We start from the raw sequence: 23735 nt of genomic DNA, 5'->3' as shown, positions 1-23735 counted from the left end.
CAACGGATCCCGGCAACAACATCCGCTGGAAGGTGAGGAGAATCTTCAATCTGAAATACAAAAAAACGTAACAATCGGAAAACAGCACAAGACCTTATCACACTAAACTATTCAGGTCCACAGCATCCCCACGTGTACTGCAGTCCTATGTCAGGCTATCTATCTATCTAACTATCTGAGTAGTTGCTACGATTACTGCACATTTCTGCCCAGTGCTTTCTCACTGTTTGCTATGGTAGCTGCAATCTGCACAGCCTCACAGTACCATCTAAATCAGGCATGGGCAAACTCGGCCCTCCAGCTATTACGGAACTACAAGTCCGAAAATGCATTTGCCTTTGTGAGTCATGACTGTGGCTGTCAGACTCCTGCAATGCATTGTGGGACTTGTAGTTCTTTAACAGCTGGAGGGTCAAGTTTGCCCATGCCTGATCTAAATGGTTGCTATGGCTGCTGCACATCCTCACAGTACCATCTGATTGGTTGCTATGGCTGCTGCACATCCTCACAGTACCATCTGAGTGGTTGCTATGGCTGCTGCACATCACCACAGTACCATCTGAGTGGTTGCTATGGCTGCTGCACATCCTCACAGTACCGTCTGAGTGTTTGCTATAGATGCTACACATCCTCATAGTACCATCTGAGTGGTTGCTATGGCTGCTGCGCATCCTCACAGTACCGTCTGAGTGATTGCTATGGCTGCTGCACATCCTCACAGTACCGTCTGAGTGTTTGCTATGGCTGCTGCACATCCTCACAGTGCCGTCTGAGTGGTTGCTATAGATGCTGCACATCCTCACAGTGCCGTCTGAGTGGTTGCTATGTCTGCTGCACATCCTCACAGTACTGTCTGAGTGGTTGCTATGTCTGCTGCACATCCTCACAGTGGCGTCTGAGTGTTTGCTATGTCTGCTGCACATCCTCACAGTACCATCTGAGTGGTTGCTATAGATGCTGCACATCCTCACAGTACCGTCTGAGTGGTTGCTATGGCTGCTGCGCATCCTCACAGTACCGTCTGAGTGTTTGCTATGGCTGCTGCACATCCTCACAGTACCGTCTGAGTGTTTGCTATGGCTGCTGCACATCCTCACAGTGCCGTCTGAGTGGTTGCTATAGATGCTGCACATCCTCACAGTACCGTCTGAGTGGTTGCTATGGCTGCTGCACATCCTCACAGTACCGTCTGAGTGTTTGCTATGGCTGCTGCACATCCTCACAGTACCGTCTGAGTGTTTGCTATAGATGCTGCACATCCTCACAGTACCGTCTGAGTGGTTGCTATGGCTGCTGCACATCCTCACAGTACCATCTGAGTGGTTGCTATGGCTGCTGCACATCCTCACAGTACCGTTTGAGTGGTTGCTATGGCTGCTGCACATCCTCACAGTACCATCTGAGTGGTTGCTATAGATGCTGCACATCCTCACAGTACCCTCTGAGTGGTTGCTATGGCTGCTGCACATCCTCACAGTACCATCTGAGTGGTTGCTATGGCTGCTGCACATCCTCACAGTACCATCTGAGTGGTTGCTATGGCTGCTGCGCATCCTCACAGTACCGTCTGAATGGTTGCTATAGATGCTGCACATCCTCACAGTACTGTCTGAGTGGTTGCTATGGCTGCTGCACATCCTCACAGTACCATCTGAGTGGTTGCTATGGCTGCTGCGCATCCTCACAGTACCATCTGAGTGGTTGCTATGGCTGCTGCGCATCCTCACAGTACCGTCTGAATGGTTGCTATAGATGCTGCACATCCTCACAGTACCGTCTGAGTGGTTGCTATGGCTGCTGCACATCCTCACAGTACCGTCTGAGTGTTTGCTATGGCTGCTGCACATCCTCACAGTACCGTCTGAGTGTTTGCTATAGATGCTGCACATCCTCACAGTACCGTCTGAGTGGTTGCTATGGCTGCTGCACATCCTCACAGTACCATCTGAGTGGTTGCTATGGCTGCTGCACATCCTCACAGTACCGTCTGAGTGGTTGCTATGGCTGCTGCACATCCTCACAGTACCATCTGAGTGGTTGCTATAGATGCTGCACATCCTCACAGTACCGTCTGAGTGGTTGCTATGGCTGCTGCACATCCTCACAGTACCATCTGAGTGGTTGCTATGGCTGCTGCACATCCTCACAGTACCATCTGAGTGGTTGCTATGGCTGCTGCGCATCCTCACAGTACCGTCTGAATGGTTGCTATAGATGCTGCACATCCTCACAGTACTGTCTGAGTGGTTGCTATGGCTGCTGCACATCCTCACAGTACCATCTGAGTGGTTGCTATGGCTGCTGCGCATCCTCACAGTACCATCTGAGTGGTTGCTATGGCTGCTGCGCATCCTCACAGTACCGTCTGAATGGTTGCTATAGATGCTGCACATCCTCACAGTAATATCTGAGTGGTTGCTATAGATGCTGCACATCCTCACAGTGCCGTCTGAGTGGTTGCTATGGCTGCTGCGCATCCTCACAGTACCGTCTGAGTGTTTGCTATAGATGCTGCACATCCTCACAATACCGTCTGAGTGTTTGCTATAGATGCTGCACATCCTCACAATACCGTCTGAGTGGTTGCTATGGCTGCTGCGCATCCTCACAGTGCCGTCTGAGTGGTTGCTATGGCTGCTGCACATCCTCACAGTGCCGTCTGAGTGGTTGCTATGGCTGCTGCGCATCCTCACAGTACCGTCTGAGTGTTTGCTATAGATGCTGCACATCCTCACAATACCGTCTGAGTGTTTGCTATAGATGCTGCACATCCTCACAATACCGTCTGAGTGGTTGCTATGGCTGCTGCGCATCCTCACAGTGCCGTCTGAGTGGTTGCTATGGCTGCTGCGCATCCTCACAATGCCGTCTGAGTGGTTGCTATAGATGCTGGACTCTGCACATCCTCACTGTAGTTGGTAGTTTAGTTTACAAGGCAAACAGCAATGATAAGGGGCAAAGTGCTGCAACCAACAAGATTACAGCTATTATTTAGGGCAGTCAGATCAGTGGAAATATATTGCTGGTTAGTTGTTAGGGGTTGCTGCCCTCTGCACATTGCTCCCAACAGATAGAACACAATGACAGGATAGACTGATTACCAGCAATAACCTCATTCCAGCACAACTCTAAAAGAAGTGAAATAACCGAAGGAAGAGAGATTACAAGGAGCGGGCAGAGCACAGCAATTTATTATGACAGCTCTATAAGATTTTACTTGAGAACAGAAACCCTAGTGGACCACTGTGATATTATAGTAAGTCAAAACTGATGTACGGTGATGGGGAGAGGGTAACCCACAGCAACCAATCAGATATTAAAGTGGACCTGAACTCTTGCACAGGACAGAAGGAAAACAGAGAGAAATGCACCCTGTATGTATTTAGAGAGTTTGGCCTGTCTGATTCCCCCTCGTCTGTGACTAATCATAAGTTGTAATTTGATCTCTCAGCTGTGTCAGCTGACTGCCACAGCAGAGCAGCTAATTGGTAAATACAGGATGTTAACAATATGTCTGCTTCCATGAAAGCAGGAAAAAGACACACTGCAGATTTATTGCAGGATTTGTATAAGAAATGTGTTTTTTTTAAGGTTATTATGCTGTTGCATATCTTTTAGAGCAGAGAGGACGTTCTGAGTTCAGGTCTGCTTTGAATAAGCAGTAACACTGCTTAAAGTGTACCTGAGACAAGAAGCGTCTCAGGTTCCATACTTACCTGGGGCCACCCTGGATGATGGTGAGGGACAAGCAGCCTCAAGGGGGCTTAAAGAGGAAACCAGGCTGGTGTACAAAAACCTGCAGCCTGGCTGTAAGAAAAAGTTATACTTACCTGCGGTGTGACGTCCCGACGAAGCCGTTCCGAAACCCCCCGCTTCACTTCCATTGCCTGGCCCCGCCTCCCCTCTTTCCTTGGAGAGAAAACGCCCAGCTATTTACTGCAGTCATGGCTATTTCTGCCGGAGCCCGAGGTTGAAGCTTGTACTCAGGCCCGGATTTACATCACAGGATCCTATAGGCACAGATGTCCTGGCACCACAGACTTCACCCTCCATGAACCTACAAACCCCCCCACCACACTGCACCACAAGTGTGCCGGCTGTCCCAACTGTCACCTCTCCCTTACTTCCTTTGCCCGTTTTAGGTAGCTACAGATGCAGCTTGGTATTAGGTAGCCAGATGTAGCCTTCAATATTAGGTAGCTAGAGGAACCTCAGTATTAACCACTTCACCACTGAGGGGCCCCTGACCACCAGAGCAATTTTCACCTTTCAGCGCTCCTTCCACTCATTCGTCTATAACTTTATTATTATTTATCGCAATGAAATGAACTATATCTTGTTTTTTCCGCCACCAATTAGGCTTTCTTTAGGTGGGACATTATGCCAAGAATTATTTTATTCTAAATGTGTTTTAATGGGAAAATAGGAAAAATGTGGGGAAAAAATTAATTATTTTTCAGTTTTCGGCCAATATAGTTTTTAAATAATGCATGCTACTGTAATTTAAACCTATGAAATGTATTTGCCCTTTTGTCCCGGTTATAAAACCATTTAAATTATGCCCCTATCACAATGTTTGGCGCCAATATTTTATTTGGAAATAAAGGTGCATTTTTTTCAGTTTTGCGTCCATCCCTAATTACAAGCCCATAGTTTATAAAGTAACAGTGTTGTACCCTCCTGACATAAATATTTAAAAAGTTCAGTCCCTAAGGTAACTATTTATGTATTTTTTTTATTGTACATTTTTTAATTTTTTTTTAATTACAAAAATAAAAAAAATTGGGAGTGTGGGAGGTAATGAGTTTATTTTTTGTGTAAAAGTAATTTATTTGTATGGGAAAAATGTTTAGGGTGTAGTTTTACTATTTGGCCACAAGATGGCCACAGTAACTTTTTGTTTTAATGCGACCTCCAAGCGTCCTTCCGGAAGCTTGGAGGAAGTACTTGGAGGCTGGGTAAGTGTGTGTTTTTCACAATGATCGCACTGCCCATCGGAGAGCAGCGGATCATTGCGGAGCTTAGATCAACGAACGGGAGTGGATTTTCCCGTTCATAGATCTCCGGGCGAGCGGGCGGCGGCGTGTTTACTAGCGGCGGGTGGCGTGTTTACGAGCGGGAGCGCGGGCAGCATCGGGAACGCGGAAAGTACGGATTTCTCCGTCCCTGGGAGTTAAAGGATGGAAAAAGGGACGGAGAAATTCGTATGCGTGGGGTTAAAGTGGTTAAGTAGCTAGAGGTGCCCCTGACTGAAGGGAGATCTGGTCAGTGGAATGCAGAAACCCAGGTGAGTAACCTCTTATTTACACTCTCATTAGGACTCTGCATAAGGAATGAGGGAGGGAGGCACTCGGGGAGGGAAGTAAGCCGCCTTTCCATCATCAGACACCTGTAGACACATGCCTACAGTGCCTTATTGTAATTCCCGCCCTGCTAGTACTGCCCCTGTGCAGGATGGTGGATAGGTTAATATTGCCACGCCCTACTTGTTGTGTCTACACTGCCTGCTGACAAGCTTGTAGGCGAGGGCTGACACTGACAGTGCTCGATCCCAGAGGCTGAAGAAGATGGGGGAAGCCTCATTAGGATCCAGAGGCTCCCCCTCCCGAGTTAAGTACTCCACAGAGTCACTTTTTTTCCTTACAGTTTTCCTTTAAAACTGATGCAGTTGTTTCAGTTAAAGGAAACCTGTGAGAAAAAAAGTGCCCCAAATGAATAATCACCTTGGGAGAGGGATCTCCAACCAAAGGCTTCCCTTGTCCTCCTCCGACCAGCGCTGTCCTGCCCGCAAAACCTCTTTAGCGCAGACCAGCTCAGATTTCGCCCAGAAAAGCTTTTTCTGCCGAATCCTGAGTAGGTCCTTGCTACTGCGCAGGCACAGTGTGGCCACGCTTTGGGGGTCTCTGTGCTGGAACGGAGGAGGACAGGGAAGTATCTGGGGAACGAGAGACTTCCACCACCTGAGGTAAGTATCTAAATTTGTGCCTGGCAAACATCACAGGTTTGCTTTAATTTCATTCTTTAGTTTAAAGGACACCCAAGGTGAAAGTAAACGAATGAAATAAACAATTGTATCTATCCTCCTTCTCCTAAAAATGACTTTTTAAGATATTCCACAGTTCTATTTTATATTTAAATCTACTTTTTAAGTTTTTACTGTTTTAATTGTGTTAGCTCAATGACACATTAATTGAAGTAAGCCAGAGCTAACCATTTTCTGCTAGGAAAGTGTTTTATAGTTGTAATTTCTTATCAGTGAGGGTCACACTGTAGTCTGACCCAGTCCTGACTCAGACAGGAACTGCCACTTACATATCTGGGGCCTGATTCACAAAGCGGTGCTAACTCAGTTAGCACGCCTAAAAGACTTTAGGAGTGATAACCATTGCACCACGCTGGTGAAAAGCCAGTTTAGGCGTGATAAGTTTAGGCGTGATAAGTTTAGATAAGTCCCGCACGCAAAGCAGCGCCATTAAACTCTATGCGAAGTGCACCAGACTTTGCTAGCGCAAAACTTTTGATCAGCTGTGCACTGCGGTGCTAACCTAGTTGGTGCTATAGTTATCACGCCTAAACTTATCACACCTACACTTATCACATCTAAACTTATCACGCCTACACTGAGTTTAGGCGTGATAAAGGGCTTTTCACCAGCGTTCTAACTGTTAGCACCGCTTTGTGAATCAAGCCCCTGATGTTTAACTCTTTCAAGCAGAGAAAGAAAACAAGGAACACAGCATAGTTATTTGTGTGCTAGGCACTGTACATATCCATGTCTATCTCATCATGTCACATGTCACCTCGGGTATCCATTAAAATGCAGTCACATGACCTGAGGAGCCATCTCAGTTGCATGGGCGCATCTTCTCATCTTCATGACGTAGGGCCACGTCACATGGGTCATGCTCGATATGCATCATTGCTCTTGCTTGAGCGCTCTAATGGGTGGGCAGGCAGGTGACATGAGGCGGGCTGTTAACCTGATAGTTCTTTCTAGATTCACAAATGCACTGCCACTGGTGAGTGAGAGTTCTGGCTCAGATGTCAATCACCTGGGAGATGACAAGATAGACTGGCCGCCACACTTCCCCAGCATCAATGTGACTACAGGATTGATGTACAAAGCAGCATTATGCTGTTATCCATGCTTTTACCCTATCAACTTCAACATCTAATCAGGGGCTATGTAGTTTGCATGTGCTAACTACGGTGCTAAGTAGTTAGCATGTGCAAACTACTTCGCACCCTAGTTAGCAGGTGCAAAGCATGTTAGCACGTGCAAAGTGGCTTTTCACTGGAGTGCTAACACTTTGCACGCTTTAGTGAATCAAGCCCTATGTATGCTGTGGAAGCTGTCAGTGCTATATAAATACATAATAATAATAATAACATTTGATGTATCCTAAACAGCTAAAAGAAAATGTGACTAGAAAGTCATCTACACAATGGGGATCCCTGATCTACTTTGCCAATTTTTAAGGGCACTTTTCACTTGGATGTAACGGCTGGAAGCATTACCCTCCCCCTCCCCCCAGGAACTGACGTAGTGGGGTCTAGTGACGTCACTGCGTGGTAGTGGACTTTGCACCTCTTGCCGCAATGACATCACCGGTTCCTGAGAGTCCATAGAGAGCCTTCTCTTCTCACTTTGCTGACGCACCTTCTGTAAGGCAGAAATAAAACATCCTGTGCCCAGAGGTACCGCTGGAAAGCAGTTTCTTCATATAAGTACAGAGCCTTTACTGTAACTGGAAGCCAGCATTGCTCACGAGCGCGCAATAGATCACCGCTTCCTCTGCCAAGTGCTATACTTAGACAGGGACATTTGCCAGTTAGTGGCTTTAAAAAACTACACCATAACTTTAATCTCATCCAATGCTGAGACAAAAATCTTGTACTGTTAACAGGTTGCGCTGATCCACCTTTTGCGCAGCTGTTAACAGGTTAGAGACTATGTGAGAGATAAATTCCCGTACCCAATTAGCGATATTGCGTGACAAGCGATTTATCGTGCAGTGACGTTTAATGAAAATTAATTAAACGATGTTTAGCGACGCACACCACCCACGGCAGCCATTTGTTTTGAACAACCAACATGTCCGATTAAGTTGTTGAGGATCATTCAGATCCTCATTGACTTGCGCAGGTTTTACCGTGATTGTTTTTTTGCCAAAAAAGCAGGAGAAAAACAGGTAAAGCCCAAGCTGGCTGGCTGCTTGCATAAGGCCACATTTTACTTTAGTCCATCTCTGTCTGTAACACAGCAAGCAAATACAAACTGTATACTTGAAGTCACAGGGGCTTAAAGAGGAGCTGTCAGCCATATATCTCAGAAAAAAACACATATATAAGTAGATAAATACTTCCTCTACTTACATAACATACTGTATTGCACTGTCCACGTTTTAATTTTAGTGATTTTTCTACAGTAAAAAAAAGAGAATATTTTTCTTACAATTTCCCATTTTAAGTGTGGCTATTTTGGAGCCAATTCTGATGTCATTTCCTCCCTTATGCTACGTACACACATGCGACAACGATCGTTCGTTAAGAACGACGAACGAACTTTTAATTGATGAAAGAACGACCGGAGTAAAGGTAGTTTTAAAATGTGTGTAACGATCTGATCGTTAGAACGAACGTTACATCACAGAAAGCAACTATTGCGCCTGCGCATAAAAATGAGAAGTTCCATGGAGAAATAGTGAAATGCGCATGTCAAGCCTAGTACGAACGATCGTTTCCAACGATGTACTACTTTTGCAAACGATCGTCGTTGGTTAAAATCCGCCGAGACAGAACTTTCTTTTGTAGCGATTTGGCTCGTTCGTCGTTTGCCTTAATAGTCGGTGGTTCGTTTTTTATAACGATCGTCGTTGGTAAAGATCGGGGAACGATCGTTACAAACGACTATAGTCGCATGTGTGTACGCACCTTTAGTCTCTTCTGCCTGATTTCCCCTTCACTATAGAAAGTGCATTGTCTCAGCAGGAGCAATATTGGCCAATCAGAGAAGAACAGAGGTGTGGGAGGGGAAAACAGAAGGGAAAGAGGCTTCAGCCAATCAGGCGGCATTAGGTAAGTCTGAGAAGAAAGTAAAGAAGCAAAAAAGGACAACCCAGCATGCCCTGAAACTTCCTTTTGTGTGTACCAAATTAGAGTCAGGTAAACTGGGGAATGATCATTCATCAACAAGAAAAGTAATAGTGATTTTAACTTTTGGATTGCCTGGTCAGCATCCTTATTACTTTTTTACCAGATAAAAATAAAGAATTGATTTTTGATTTTATGCCCGACAGGTACACTTTAACTAGAGGGAAGTAGCCTATGCGATCACAGGGGGGCCCAGAGCTGTGGGGGGGGCGCAACTACTAACCTTCCCTTCTTCCGATACAAGCTGTGAAGGACACTAAGGGGAGGCAAGGGGAGGGGTGTTAGAATTGGGGGGGGGGGGGGATCAAAGTTTCGCTGGGGGGGCCTAATTAATTGTAGTTATGCCCCTGCCTGAAGAGTCTTCTGAAGTTGTTCTGTTCTGATAGCTAAATTGGGAAACCTGAGTACAGTATAAGGATTTTTTTTTTTGACTACCGAATTGCTTGGATGCTGAGCAGACCCCAGTAATGTCCACTGATTGCTATTGGAGACGCTCCTATATGAAGTATTCTAGCCAGGAGCAGATGGAGTCTTGTGAAGAAACTGCCAAAATAATTGGATGATTGAGCATCGTGCAATGCCCTGAGACAGTCACAGGGAAATCAGAGCATGTATTTGTACCAAGGGAGAGAGTTCACCTATATATGGAAACTACATTTACATAGGCTGGGGGGAGCTCAGGACTCTGTCCTGCGCTGCTCTGTAGCTGATGTCCAACTCTGAGGCCTGGGGAACCCAATAGAGCGACTCTTTTTTTGAGCATTTGGGGAGCAATTCAGATGCTGGCGATTTCCCTAATTGCTCAGCTGATGTTAATGGATGGGCCAAATTCCACTGGAGCAAATGCAATGAGCAAAATCACAAACGCAGGACATGCAGCATTTTGGTGGCGTTTACGTTTCTGCACTGTAAAGTATATAAACTCTGGCGTAATCGTTCATGAATCGCTAGCGATTTGAGAGCGATTTTAAATTACATTGAAAGGACCAATCAGAATTAAAATCGCTAATCGCAAATCACTACACAATCGCTGGCAAATATATTGCACTTTTTAAAATCGCTACCAAATTCGCCAGAAAACGCTAATGAAATTGCTTATAAAATGCTCATTAAAAACGCTAGCGATTGCAATAGCTATTTGTAGTGGGTTCCAGGCCTAAGGAGCTGTTTCAGCCCTAATTAGGAATCACCAGCAACTCCAAAAGCACTAGGCTAATGAAAGTAAATGGAGGTGATTCCACAGGAGCGATTGCATGAACTCCAAATTGCATGTGTGGGTCCTGCAGCATTTTAGGAGCTTTTGCGCTTTTGCGCTCCAATACAAAGTATAGGCTCAAGTCACTTTCCAATGGCTGTACAAAAATGATTTTGCAGCAATTTTACTGCCCAGAACAAGGGAAAAAATGAAGCAAATTGCAATTGCTGTACTCTCTACTCACTAGCATTACATTAAAAATCGCTTTCAATTCGCCAGGAATCGCTATGCAAAATAACGTTAGCAATTAGTTCAGTGATTGCAATTTACGATTTCCAGTGGGCCCCAAGTGGGATCCGAGTTGCTATGATTTGGAGGAAGAATAGAATTTAAAGGACACCCGAGGCGAAAATAAACTAATAAACTAATGAAATAAATGATTGTATCTATCTTCCTTCTCCTAAACATGACTTTTTAAGATATTCCACAGTTTTATTTTATGTTTAAATCTACTTTTTAAGTTTTAACTGTTATATTGTTTTTGCTCAATGACACAATTATTGAAGTAAGCCAGAGCTAAAATCTATGAATTATTGACCCTTTTTATCTCTTTCCTGCTCTCAGAAGCCATTTTCAGCTAGGAAAGTGTTTTATAGTTGGAATTTCTTATCAGTGAGGGTCACACTGTAGTCACTTCCTGTCTGAGTCAGGACTGAGTCAGCCACTTACATACCTGATATTTAACTCTTTCAGGCAGAGAAAGAAAAAAAAGGGAACACAGCATAGTTATTTGGGTGCTAGGCACTGTAGATACACATGTCTATCTCATCATGATACATGTCACCTCGGGTGTCCTTTAACCCTCCTGGCGGTATGAAAAATTCCGCCAGGAGGCAGCGCAGCAGTTTTTAAAAAAAAAAAAATCATGTAGCGAGCTCAGGGCTCGCTACATGATAGCCGCTGCTCAGCGGCATCCCCCCGCCCGCTTTGATCGCCTTCGGCGATCTTTGATCAGGAAATCCCGTTCAAAGAACGGGATTTCCTGGAGGGCTTCCCCCGTCGCCATGGCGACGGGGCGGGATGACGTCACCGACGTCACCAACGTTGTGACGTCATTGGGAGTCCCGATCCACCCCTCGGCGCAGCCTGGCACTGATTGGCCAGGCAGCGCACAGGGTCTTGGGGGGGGGCCGCGCGCCGCGACGGATAGCGGCGATCGGGCACGTGGCGGCGGCGATCGGTGTGCTGGCGCAGCTAGCAAAGTGCTAGCTGCGTCCAGCAAAAAAAAAAAATTAAGAAAATCGGCCGAGCAGGGCCGGAGAAAATCTCCTGCGCGACTTACCCCGAACAACTTACCGCCAGGAAGGTTAAACCCGCTAGGAATCTCACTGACAGCAGTGACAGTGAGCCATCATTAATTAGGCAGTGTTTGCTCATTGTAAAATCTTTCCTCTTCCTGATTTACATCCTGAGATTTATCACTGGTGGTGACAGCTTTACTTCTGCCAGGTGATCTGTACGGAATGTTCATTGCTGAGAGTTCTATGCACAGAGGGAGATATTGCTTCCTTGGCAGTTGGAAACTAAGTTGGCAGTTGGAAAACAGCTGTTGTTTCTCTCAACGCAACAAGGTTCTCAGGCAGCAAACTGTCAGGACCATGGTCATGACATCACACTGTGGGAGGGATTACACCACAATATCAACCATACAGATGCCCCCGATGATCTATTCGAGAAAAAGTACAGATTTTGCTTGGTAAGGGGGGTATCGGCTACTGACTGGGTTGAAGTTCAAATGTATTGAAGTTAAAGTTCCTTTTTAAAGCACATTGAAAAAAATAAACAAGATTTGATGATATGGTACATTTCCATCTGTGTGATTTCTGCCAGGCTCTGACTCTGGGCTACTGATTGTCACTTATTATGCACATTTAAGCACTGCATGTTTATTATTTTTCTCCTGAGAAAGCCTTTTTTAATGTAATAGGCGAAACATGTTGAGTTCTATGTAGCTGTGGTGTATTTAAGTATATGTTTATGTGAACGATAGTGCATATACTGGGGTGATACATTTCAAGAGGGGATCAGTGTGTACTTCTAATATATTATTTATTATTTAGTTATTTATATAGCGCCGACATATTACGCAGCACTGTACAGAGTATATTGTCTTGTCACTAACTGTCCCTCAGAGGGGCTCACAATCTAGTCCCTACCATAGTCATATGTATGTATCGTGTAGTGCATGTATAGTCTAGAGCCAATTTTTTTGGGGGAAAGCCAATTAAAGTATCTGTATGTTTTTGCGATGTGGGAGGAAACCGGAGTGCCTGGAGAAAACCCACGCAGACACAGGGAGAACATACAAACTCCTTGCAGATGTTGACCTGGCTGGGATATATGGCGTACGTTAAAAAGGGGCGATGGGAAAAAAGGGCGCCGGGTTTTTAACGATAAACATGGATTACGTTTAAAAATGTATTTCGTTTAAAAGTAATGTTTTTAAACGTTATAAATCATTAAATAATGTGTATTAAATCGGCAATTGTAAAAACGCATAATAACGTTTAAAAAAAAAATTACTAAGTAACCCTCCCTGTACCTACCCCTAACCCCTAGACCCCCCTGTTGATGCCTAAACCTAAGACCCCCCCTGTTGGTGCCTAAGTAACCCTCCCTGTACCTACCCCTAACCCCTAGACCCCCCCTGTTAGTGCCTAAACCTAAGACCCCCCTGTTGGTGCCTAAACCTAAGACCCCCCTGTTAGTGCCTAAACCTAAGACCCCCCTGTTGGTGCCTAAACCTAAGACCCCCCTGTTGGTGCCTAAACCTAAGACCCCGCTGTTGGTGCCTAAACCTAAGACCCCCCTGTTAGTGCCTAAACCTAAGTCCTCCCTGTTGGTGCCTAAACCTAAGACCCCCTGTTGGTGCCTAAACCTAAGACCCCCCTGTTGGTGCCTAAACCTAAGACCCCCCTGTTGGTGCCTAAACCTAAGACCCCCCTGTAATTTTTTTCGTTTAAAAATAATGTAAAAAAAAAAGTAATGTTTTTCGTTTAAAAATAATGTTTGGGAAAAATATTGTACTGGTTTTCGTTTAAAAATAATATTTAAACATGTATAAATCATTAAATAATGTGGAATCATGAGAAACAGTAATAAAACATTAAGTCTCCGGGCGCCGCTTTTAAAACGTTAGTTTTCTCCGGCGCCCTTTTTTCCTACCGGGCGCCCATTAAACGATATTTATTATAGAAGTGAATGGCGGCGCCCGATTTGTCCACTAGCCTCAGGCGCCCGAATTTACTGTTTCCGGGATATATGACCCCTATACTCCAGTATAGTGTCTTTTTGGCCTGATTGATGAGGGCCAGTGCTCGGCTAGACCTGGTGCTTACCAATTGCAGTAAATTGACTGCTGTAAGACCTTTATGCAATGCATTTGACTGCTAGATCCCTATTTTGTAAGTGAGCCAGCGACATTATAGTAGCACAATTTGTACTTTAAACAATTTAGTACAATGGCTATACTGCTTGTATCCCTCATATGAGTGGGTGGTGGGTATGTAGCCCATTTTAACCTCCTTGGCGGTAATCCCGAGCTAGCGTCGGGGCGGAAAACCGCAGCTCAGAGTGGTAATCCCGAGCTGTGGTCGGGGTAGCCGCTGGAGGCTGTGTGCAGAGCAATGTGCAACACACATGAAAACAGACAAGGGTGCTCCTAGCCTGTTTGCAATGTACGCAAGTAGCCTGAACTTCAATGTTTGCATCGGTTCAGCGGCTGAAACAGCAGGCTGCCCCAATTGGTCACCTTGGACTGCTGCACTTGTCTTTGATAATAGCAAGAATGATAACAATAGTTCCGGAATCCTGGTTGTTAGGCTCTGAATAGGGACCCCCCCCCCCCTCCTCAAGCAGAGAGACCCTCCTCGTCACACACAGAGCACCGTGGCAGGGAAAGGGTTAGGATCTAGAGGCTGAGCTGAGGTGTAGGAGTATATCATTTGCAGTAGCTCAGGCGTGAGGATGTGGATGGCTTGTCAGCAAGCATGATCTGAGATTTCACCTGGGACCTCTTATCTCCAGCAGCACCTCTACCCAAACCAGAAGAAGAAGAATACAGAATCCTCTCTCTTCCTGCACAGCGCTGGGTGGATGCAGCACTGAGAGGGGGAAGCAGGTGGCAGCGTCTCCTTCGCTGTGCTGGAAGATCGGCGTGCATGGGAATCGTGCGGAGGATCGCAGCGCTCCAATCTCATCCACCCCCGCAAGGGTCCGTGTCTGTACATCTGGGCATTGGATATACAAACCTGCCATAGGGCATTCATCCATCTGGGGAGGAGGGGGTGGGCTCATCAGTCCTTGGATGCCCACTTCAGAAGCCTGGTGGTGGACTCTGTATCTTATCTTATTTGGAATTTATAAATACAACCTCCTTGCTGGAACTGGGATTTGTTTTTTACACCCCCTTAAAAAAAGGTAGAAATGTGTGTTTTGTTACTCATTTCATCGGCAAAGTTCTGTCACCCATAGCAACCAGTTCTCAGATGTTCCACTGCATAACTCCATCTGTTCTGGAGTGGATGTAGCATCTCATTGCTATGGGTTACTGCGCTTTGCTCATCATGTAGCATCTTGTTGCTATGGGTTACTGAACTTTGCTCAGCACCAGCTCGGTTGCCTGGCTCTGTTACATAATATTTGGTGTAGAAAATGTCTAGTTGAATGCAGAATATTTTATGCCTCTGTAAATATTGAATGTGTGCATTGTCTATCGCTCTGCGGATAAAGGAATGTCTAGGCAAAGTTTTATTTTTGCAAAGGAGCTCATTCTAGGGCTGGGGGTGAACTTGTTGTCTGTCCGTTTTCTTTATGCCTTTTTCTGCATGCGATTTCTGTACACCATGTGTGTTTGTATGTTGCAAAACACATTTTTTTTTGTTTTTCACAGCAGCCAATGTAACTGATAGCAAAAGCACACACAGTCCTGTGCTGCTGATGTTTTTTTATTTTTCTCTGCATGCAAAAAACACATTTAAAATACAGCCATACATCTAGCAAATAACATATAGTGCATACACACATCCAATTTTGATTGACCAATGATTGGGAAATGTTTTCACCTCCTTGTAGTACACTGTCAATTATGATGGGCCGATCACTGACCAATCTTATCACCACCATTTAGTATGAGGGTCTAACTACACAATCTGCTCATAGTATTCACTAGCTGTTGATACTCACACTACATAGAGGTGGTAAAATTGGTCAGTGATTGGCTAATCAAAATTGGATGTGTGTATGCTACATAAGCAATTGACTTTATTGGGAAATCAACTACAGTGTGGTTAATCGAAAGTCGATCGACTAGTGGCCCTACAAGCGATATCCTATGCAATTCACCATCACTTATCGACCTGAACGAAGTAGTGCCTCTATGCTCTGAATCCAAAAATCGATTCTTTGTCAATGGAAATAATGTGAACATGATTCACCCAGATATTGGTCAATGATTGTCGATCGCGCATACTGGAAAACACTTGATTTTTCCCTCGATTCGATAAAATGATCAAATCGGTTGGTTGATTGACTGATCCTCTGCCTCTTAATACTTGTAGCCATAGACCCTGAACAAGCATGCAACAGATCAGATGTTTCTGAAATTGTTGAAAAGATTAGCCACATGCTTGTTTTTTGTGTTATTCAGACACCACTGCAGCCAAATAGACCAGCAGGGCTGCCAGGCTGGTATTGCTTAAAAGTAAACAAATATGGCAGCCTCCCTATGCCTCTCACTTCAGTTGCCCTTTAAGTATGAGCTTGCCCACTGACTAACAAGTTTTCCAATGCAGAAACCACACAAGTGTGCCCCCAGCCTGTTGGGAATGTGTTTTTCTGGTGATAGTCAGTCCTGGCTGCACTGCGCTGTTTTCCTCTGTAGCTGAACCGACTTTGCAGCCAGGCAGTCTAATCCATGTGCATCCAGCAAATAGTAAAACCTTTCAATGATCGCTGAGCGCCTGGCTGGCCCATATAGAAGCATTGATATGCAGCCGGTGTCTGTCAATGAAAGCAGCTGTGGCTGGGAGGGATTTCAGCACCTTGGACAGCGTCCCAATACAAGTTTATGGGTCTGTTTGGACAATCCATCCCTTCTGCCTTCACAGCAAGTCTCTATCCCTGTCCACCTGCTGAAACCTCTCTGCCCTGGCAGTATCTCATTGTCTGCAGATACAAAGGAAGGATAGGCTGCTGTAGCCTGGTGCTAAGCAAGTGGGGCGGTTGCCAATGCGACCAGCTGAGACCTCAGTGGTTGCTCTGGGCAACTGCTTTTGGACCAGTTTGCACTGCACCTGTCTTGGTAAATCAATGTGATGTGTGCAATGCCTGGGTAATCACATCAAGGGTTATTTTTGGTCACTGTTGTGGTCATGGCAGCTGCAACTATTCATTACTATTGGTACTATTATTATAATTACTATTATGCATGTATATAGCACTGACCCATTTCCTGAAGTACATTAAATAGTATTATTATTATTATTATTATTCATTCTATTATAATGTCTCCATGCATAATTGTCTATTAGCAGCTATAATCCTGCAGAAAGTGCGTAGCATTGACCCATTTTTTGCCATCTCTTAAAACACATTGAACCATTCATGTCACTTCCAACACTTTAATCCAAAGCCAGGGGTGGGAGGCGGGAAAAAGAGGGGATGATTGGTCACTTTGATCAAGACAGGTGCTAAGAAAGAAGGAGCAGCTGCCAACAGGAGCACTGCTAACCTCAGCCAGGAACCGCAATGGTTGCCCTAGGCAACTGCTTCATTTTAACCCCTTGGTTGTTGAGCACAGTACCCCTGTCTTTAGAAGTCACTCCCATACTATGTAATAATGTCACACCAAAGTGATGTGACCGAGAGTAGCATGTACTCACAGGAAGTATATAAATCACTGTGGACATACCCAGCACCAAATTATTATTTTATTTATTTTCATAACATTTTCTTCAGCAGTTTTCAGAAATGGGGGAAAGTCCAAATACAGGGAACAATTCACGTCACCAAGTGTCCCCTCTCAGAGGAGCTCGTAATTTAATGTCCGTAGCATTATCGGTTATTAAATGCGGGCATTTCAGACTCAAGGGGAGAAAGGAGGGGGTGGGGGAATGTCAATCATGTGATCAAGACAGGTGCACAAAAAAAACAACAAAAAAACCTATAGCAGATGCCAACACACCCACTTAAAGAGAACCTGTACTGAGTAAAAATATTTAAAATAAACACACGTAACTTCAAATGAACATTACATAGTTACCTTGCCACCAGTTCCTCTCAGAAGCTCACCATTTTCTTCTGACAATAATCCCTTCCAGTTCTGACAATATTTTGTGAGATCAGTTGCTGTCAGTAAAATATCAGTTGCTGTCAGTTATAGCTGAAAGGAAAACTTATGTACCAGGCAATGTCCATGTTTCCCTATGGCTCAAGTGGGCGATGTTACAGTTTAACTGTGTGCTGACCAGAAAGCTGTTATGGGTAATGCCCATTTTCAAAATGGAGGACGGAAAATTCCCTTGATCACAGTGAACAACCAGGATGCAGGACAGGAGTAAGACACTGAGGAGTAGACTACATGGAAGGTAAGTATGACTTATGTATCCTTATTTTGACTTTAAATTTTCAGTTCAGGTTTTCTTTAACATTCATGTAATGGCTCCAATCTTAAGGTGCCTACTAATGAGACAATCTTTTTGGTCCAATCTTACCATTTCTATGTCCTATTAGGGACGACCTAAAATAGCCATTCAAGGTACATTCACTCAGTTGTTTACCCGTCTACTACTATGAAAAAGATTGTATCATGCATGGGTATCCTTATTGGTGGTTCAAGGGAGCTGCTCCACTTTCCCAGCAGTTTGTTTTTCAGTTTCTTTGTCTGTTTGTTTGTTTTTGGGGGGCGGGACAATTGTCTGGAGGATTCCATCCACTAGTGTTCAATATTAATAAGGTGGGGTGATTAACTTCCAGTCAGCATGGAGTCACACTGTAGCATCATATCTAACTGCAATTATGAATTATTATTGCTTTATTATTGATTTATGCTGAGACCTATTTGGCTTCAGTTTACTGAGCGCATTAACTGGTTGTGTCACTGAATGTCAATCACAATGTGGATGCCAATAAGAAAGGGGAGGGAAGATGGAGGGGGAGGGGCAGTCCGGTTGGTAATTTGTGCTTCTTTTGATGATCAAACCTTTATATATTGATAACCCAGATTTGCAGAGATTTAATGGCTGACAAGCTATGAGTTTCTTGAGTACACACCACCAGGGACAGCATCCTAAGAGTATTTGATTCCAGCACATAGTGTTGAAGACATCTGAATTCAATAACGGTTGCCCAGGCAATCATTGATCTCACTTTGTAGGCATTTAGTAATCATTAGTGAAGGAAGATTTTTGCAAACCTGCATTTTCCACATTAACTCTTTTTTTTGAGGGGGGGGGGGGGGGATATTATATGGAATGTGATATCATCAGTAATGTGGTTTTTGTTCTTTTTTTTTCAAAACATTTTATTAAAGTGGACCCAAATTAAAAATACAAGATTTCCGAACTAAAATCTATTTTCTAAATTATAATAATAAATAGCAGCCTTTTTTTCAGCTGCATGATGACAAATATAAAATATTTTACATTTATTAGAGGAACCCCTCCCTTCCTTTCATATTGCCGGGACAGAATCCGGCAGACTGGTGGAGTAGATAGTGTCCGGCAATGGAGGAATTGCTAATGGCTGCCCCCTGTATAACCCTAGTTATGCAAAGAGGAGGGTAAAAAGCATGCACTGAAATGCTCATAGGCTTGAAGGAGTGTTTATTTATCTTTGTATGTGTCAGAGTGGTGCAACTAAATATTTTGAATTAAAAAAAAAAGTTTGGTTTGGGTCCGCTTTAAGTGGTATTTTGCAATACATAGCGACATTATTTTTAACTGTACAGGGTTAAAGTGACTCTGTATTAAAAAAAAAAACCCAAAAAATAAAAAACCTCTGGAGGACACTTACCTCGGGAAGAGGAAGCCTCTGAATCCAAATGAAGCTTCCCTCATCCTCCTAAACCTAAGGAATCCAACGCTGGCTCCCCCAAAAGCACAGCTGACAAAGTAGTGCTATTCGCCTGCGCAGTACAGCTGACCCAGTCGGCCTTGGCTATTTCCACCAGAGCAAAAGTGGAGAGCAGCTACTGCGCCTGCGCTAAATCATGGTAAGTAAATATTTACCTCGCCACTGTCCGGGGGTGGGATGGGGGGGGGGGGGGGGGGCGCAGCGCTGGATTGCCACTGTCCTTGGGTGAAGCGCTGGATTGCAAGGATGGAAGAGGACGGGGGAAGACTCAGTAGGATCCAGAGGTACCCCTCCTGAGGTAAGGATCCCCCTGAAGGTGTTTTTTTTAATAATGGGTTTTCTTTAGCCTCACTTCTAGCCTAATGTTTTGTTTTCATTAGCATTCCTTAGAGCAGGGGTCCCCAACCTTTTTGAGCCCGGGGCCCACTATCCCGACCAAAATTTTCCCCGGGCCCCCCTGGGGGGGGGGGGGGGGGGGGGTGTTGAGTGGGCGTGGCTAGTGTCGGCGGCAGCAGCCCCCCCCCTTTTTTCCCAGATTCCACAGTATAGCAAGTACAGTTTCCACAGTATAGCAAGTCCAGTTACCACAGTATAGCAAGTACAGTTACCCCAGTATAGCAAGTACAGTTACCACAGTACAGCCAGTACAGTTAGCCTAGTATAGCAAGTACAGTTACCACAGTATAGCAAGTACAGTTATCCCAGTATAGCAAGTACAGTTACCACACTAAAGCAAGTACAGTTAGCCTAGTATAGCAAGTACAGTTACCCCAGTATAGCCAGTAGTTACCCCAGTATAGCAAGTACAGTTAGCCTAGTATAGCAAGTATAGCTACCCCAGTATAGCCAGTAGTTACCCCAGTATAGCAAGTACAGTTAGCCTAGTATAGCAAGTATAGCTACCCCAGTATAGCAAGTATAGCTACCCCAGTATAGCAAGTACAGTTACCACAGTATAGCAAGTACAGTTACCACAGTATAGCAAGTATAGTTAGCCCAGAATAGCAAGTACAGTTACCACAGTATAGCTAGTACAGTTACCTCAGTATAGCAAGTACAGTTAGCCCAGTATAGCAAGTATAGTTAGCCCAGAATAGCAAGTATAGTTAGCCCAGAATAGCAAGTATAGTTAGCCCAGTATAGCAAGTATAGTTAGCCCAGAATAGCAAGTATAGTTAGCCCAGTATAGCAAGTATAGTTAGCCCAGAATAGCAAGTATAGTTAGCCCAGTATAGCAAGTATAGTTAGCCCAGTATAGCAAGTATAGTTAGCCCAGAATAGCAAGTATAGTTAGCCCAGTATAGCAGGTATAGTTAGCCCAGAATAGCAAGTATAGTTAGCCCAGTATAGCAAGTATAGTTAGCCCAGTATAGCAGGTATAGTTAGCCCAGTATAGCAGGTATAGTTAGCCCAGTATAGCAGGTATAGTTAGCCCAGTATAGCAGGTATAGTTAGCCCAGTATAGCAGGTATAGTTAGCCCAGAATAGCAAGTATAGTTAGCCCAGAATAGCAAGTATAGTTAGCCCAGAATAGCAAGTATAGTTAGCCCAGTATCGCTGCCCCAGTGTCGCCAGTACAGTTAGCCCAGTGTAGCCTCTCCTCCCCCCGCGCGGCCGCCGCTCCTGTTACCTTACGAGCGGGCAGTCGCTTCCTTATGTTCCCCATAGCTCCTCTCCTCTTGCAGCACCTCGTATTACAGCAGCGCTTCCCGCGCGGCTGCTGTAAGAAGAGTAGGAAATAGGGCAGCGGCTTCCTGTAGCGGCGATCGCCGTTACCATGGGAACGCTGCCCCGCCTCCTTCCTTTCTTACAGCAGTCGCACAGCAAGCGCTGCTGTAATACGAGATGCGAGAGGGGCCATGGGGAATATAAGGAAGAAAGCGGCCGCCGCTCATAAGGTATCAGGAACGGCGGCCGCTGGGGGGAGAGGGAGAAAGGCCAGATCCGCCGCGGCCCCCCAGAAATCTGCCAACGGACCCCCAGGGGGCCGCGGCCCCCAGGTTGGGGACCTCTGCCTTAGAGGACATGGTCCCTTTCCTGAACGTGTGTGTTTAAAGTAAAGGGCACAGGTGTTTTCTGATTGGCCGTGGTGGGTGGAGACATAGGTTCCAAGTCTAGATGACATCAGAGAGCCTATAAATGGGCAGATATTCCGCTCAGTGTAACAGCTATATTTGGTTTCTTTTATGGGAAGAGATGCACAGTGATATTAATACGGTTTCCCTTCAAACATCCAGTTCCATGCAAGAGATAGCTTTGGTTGGATGTTGGCTTTGAACTTATATCTCCTCCCTATCCTTCGCTGCCAGCTCACCCTCCTAGATTAAGATATATCTCTGTGCTGCAGAGTCATTGTTGCACAAACCTTCTTATATTTTAATGCTGTAAAAGTTGCCTCTCCAGTTCCGGCTGTAGCCTGGTATTATTTATATGGAGACATACTGAGTTATTCTTCCTTGCAGCCGTGGCACAGAAACGCTCAGGATTCCTAGTTGAGAATCCCCATATCCTTCTGCCGTCAGTGAACGTTTCATTCAAGCTGGGGGAACCGTTCCCAGCTGCCAGTGTGTGTGGATCTCAAACATCTGGATGGATTAAGGTGATCAATGTAGCAGTTTTAGCTTCTCCTGCTTGTCACTTGTCTTTTTTGGTAAGGTGAGTAGAGATGTTGCGAACACGAATTTTTAGTTCGCAAATGGCGAATGTGAACTTTTGAAAATGTGCACGAACAGGCGAATCTGACGAACCGCCATAGACTTCAAAAGGCAGGCGAATTTTAAAACCTACAAGACTGTTTCTGGCCACAAAAGTAATGGAAAAGTTGTTTCAAGGGGTCTAACACCTGGACTGTGGCATGCCGGAGGGGAATCCATGCCAAAAGTCCCACCAAAAATTACGGAGCTGACGCAAAGTCGGGTTTTAATCCCTAAAGGGCAGAAATTACATTATGCACAGCTCTGGGTGTCAGTGGGCTGTGGTGTGTCTCACACAGAGAAATGCAATAGTACTATCAGAATACAGTGTAATAATAATGCACTGGAGTGGTTCTGTCTGTGTGTGCAACTTAATGTAGCAACGACAGTGGTGTGCACACAGCTCTGGGTGTCAGTGGGCTGTGGAGTGTCACACACAAAAAAACACACAGGAGACCAATGTGCTATCCCTCAGTAGGGCTGTTTGTAGTGCTTTCACAGCAAGCGAGGAACAAGAACACAGGCCTAGCTAATGCTTTCCCTACCTATCTGCAGCAAGTCTGACCCTGCTCTCACTAACAGCCAGCAGCCAGCAGAGAATGAATCCAATATGGCCACCACAACTGCTTTTTGATAGGGGGGTGGGGGGTCCAGGAAGGGGTACTAGCTGATTGGCTGCCATGTGTCTGCTGACTGTGAGGTGACGGGTCAAAGCTAAATAATGATGTATAGAGGTGAATCGATCACTCCAAATGTTCACTGTTCACCGCGAATGCGAATAGCGTATGTTCGTAGAATACTGCTCGCCGGCGAACAGTTCATGCCGTCTCTAAAGGTGAGGTCATTTATTAAAGGGAGGGGGTATATAGACGAGATTCGCCATTAGAGGCAGCCATGCTGGACTATGTCTGACACTTGACCTCTGCTGGAAAAGGCCAATGTCAGACATAGTCCGGCACAGGATTGGAAAGGGTTAATGGGTTTCGCTCCCACATCAAAACCGTCCCAGAAGTCAGATTGTGGCAGGGACATTCAGCTATGAGACATGATTTGCATCGTGTAGTGATCTCCGTATCTATGAGGCAGTTAGTGACATGAATTGTTCAGTGTAGTCTGTAGGGTGCTGTAGAAAATGTCAGCATTGCAGAAACATATAATGGCGATGATGATAGTAACAATGAAGCATCCACATGCATTAGGACCCCCTTCTGTGCACAGCAGCTTCCTTCTTCCAATTGTAACCATCTGAAATACAGCAGCACACGTGTGCAGAAGCATTACTCCCACACGTGCCATTTCCTGTGTGCAGATGATTTTATATTCCATTTGCAGCCCCTCCCCCTCATGCTGTTTACCCCTCACCACAGCTTTTGGTCCATGTGGCTTTTGCATAAATCCAGTCCTGACTCCTGACCAGGGGTGGAGCTGACCTTTACCTGGTGACTACTTGCTTCTCACTAGGCATGAAACTAAAAATCTAAAAGGTATTGCCTAGTAGTATATTGGTAACACTACTGATACCCTACCATCACTTGTTATCGATAGTAGAATATCGGTAATGT

At 45.0% G+C, this 23735-nt stretch overlaps 1 protein-coding gene across 11 annotated transcripts in view; it reads left to right on the top strand.

Moving 5' to 3' along the window:
* The window catches only part of GRM5 (glutamate metabotropic receptor 5), a 459510-nt gene that overhangs the window by 5525 nt on the left and 430250 nt on the right, over positions 1-23735 (top strand). Inside the window, exons 1-2 of one of the 11 annotated variants that reach the window (XM_068266781.1) lie at positions 7687-7728; positions 14438-14827. The exons of the other annotated variants lie outside the window; for them this stretch is intronic. The gene's annotated coding sequence lies outside the window, so the exon portion shown is untranslated. Of the gene's footprint in view, positions 1-7686; positions 7729-14437; positions 14828-23735 lie in introns of those variants that run through there. 11 annotated transcript variants of the gene reach the window in all.

This window comes from Hyperolius riggenbachi, chromosome 2, assembly GCF_040937935.1.
Source record: "Hyperolius riggenbachi isolate aHypRig1 chromosome 2, aHypRig1.pri, whole genome shotgun sequence".
Lineage (NCBI taxonomy): Eukaryota > Metazoa > Chordata > Amphibia > Anura > Hyperoliidae > Hyperolius > Hyperolius riggenbachi.
This window is presented reverse-complemented; position numbering and strand designations above follow the sequence as displayed.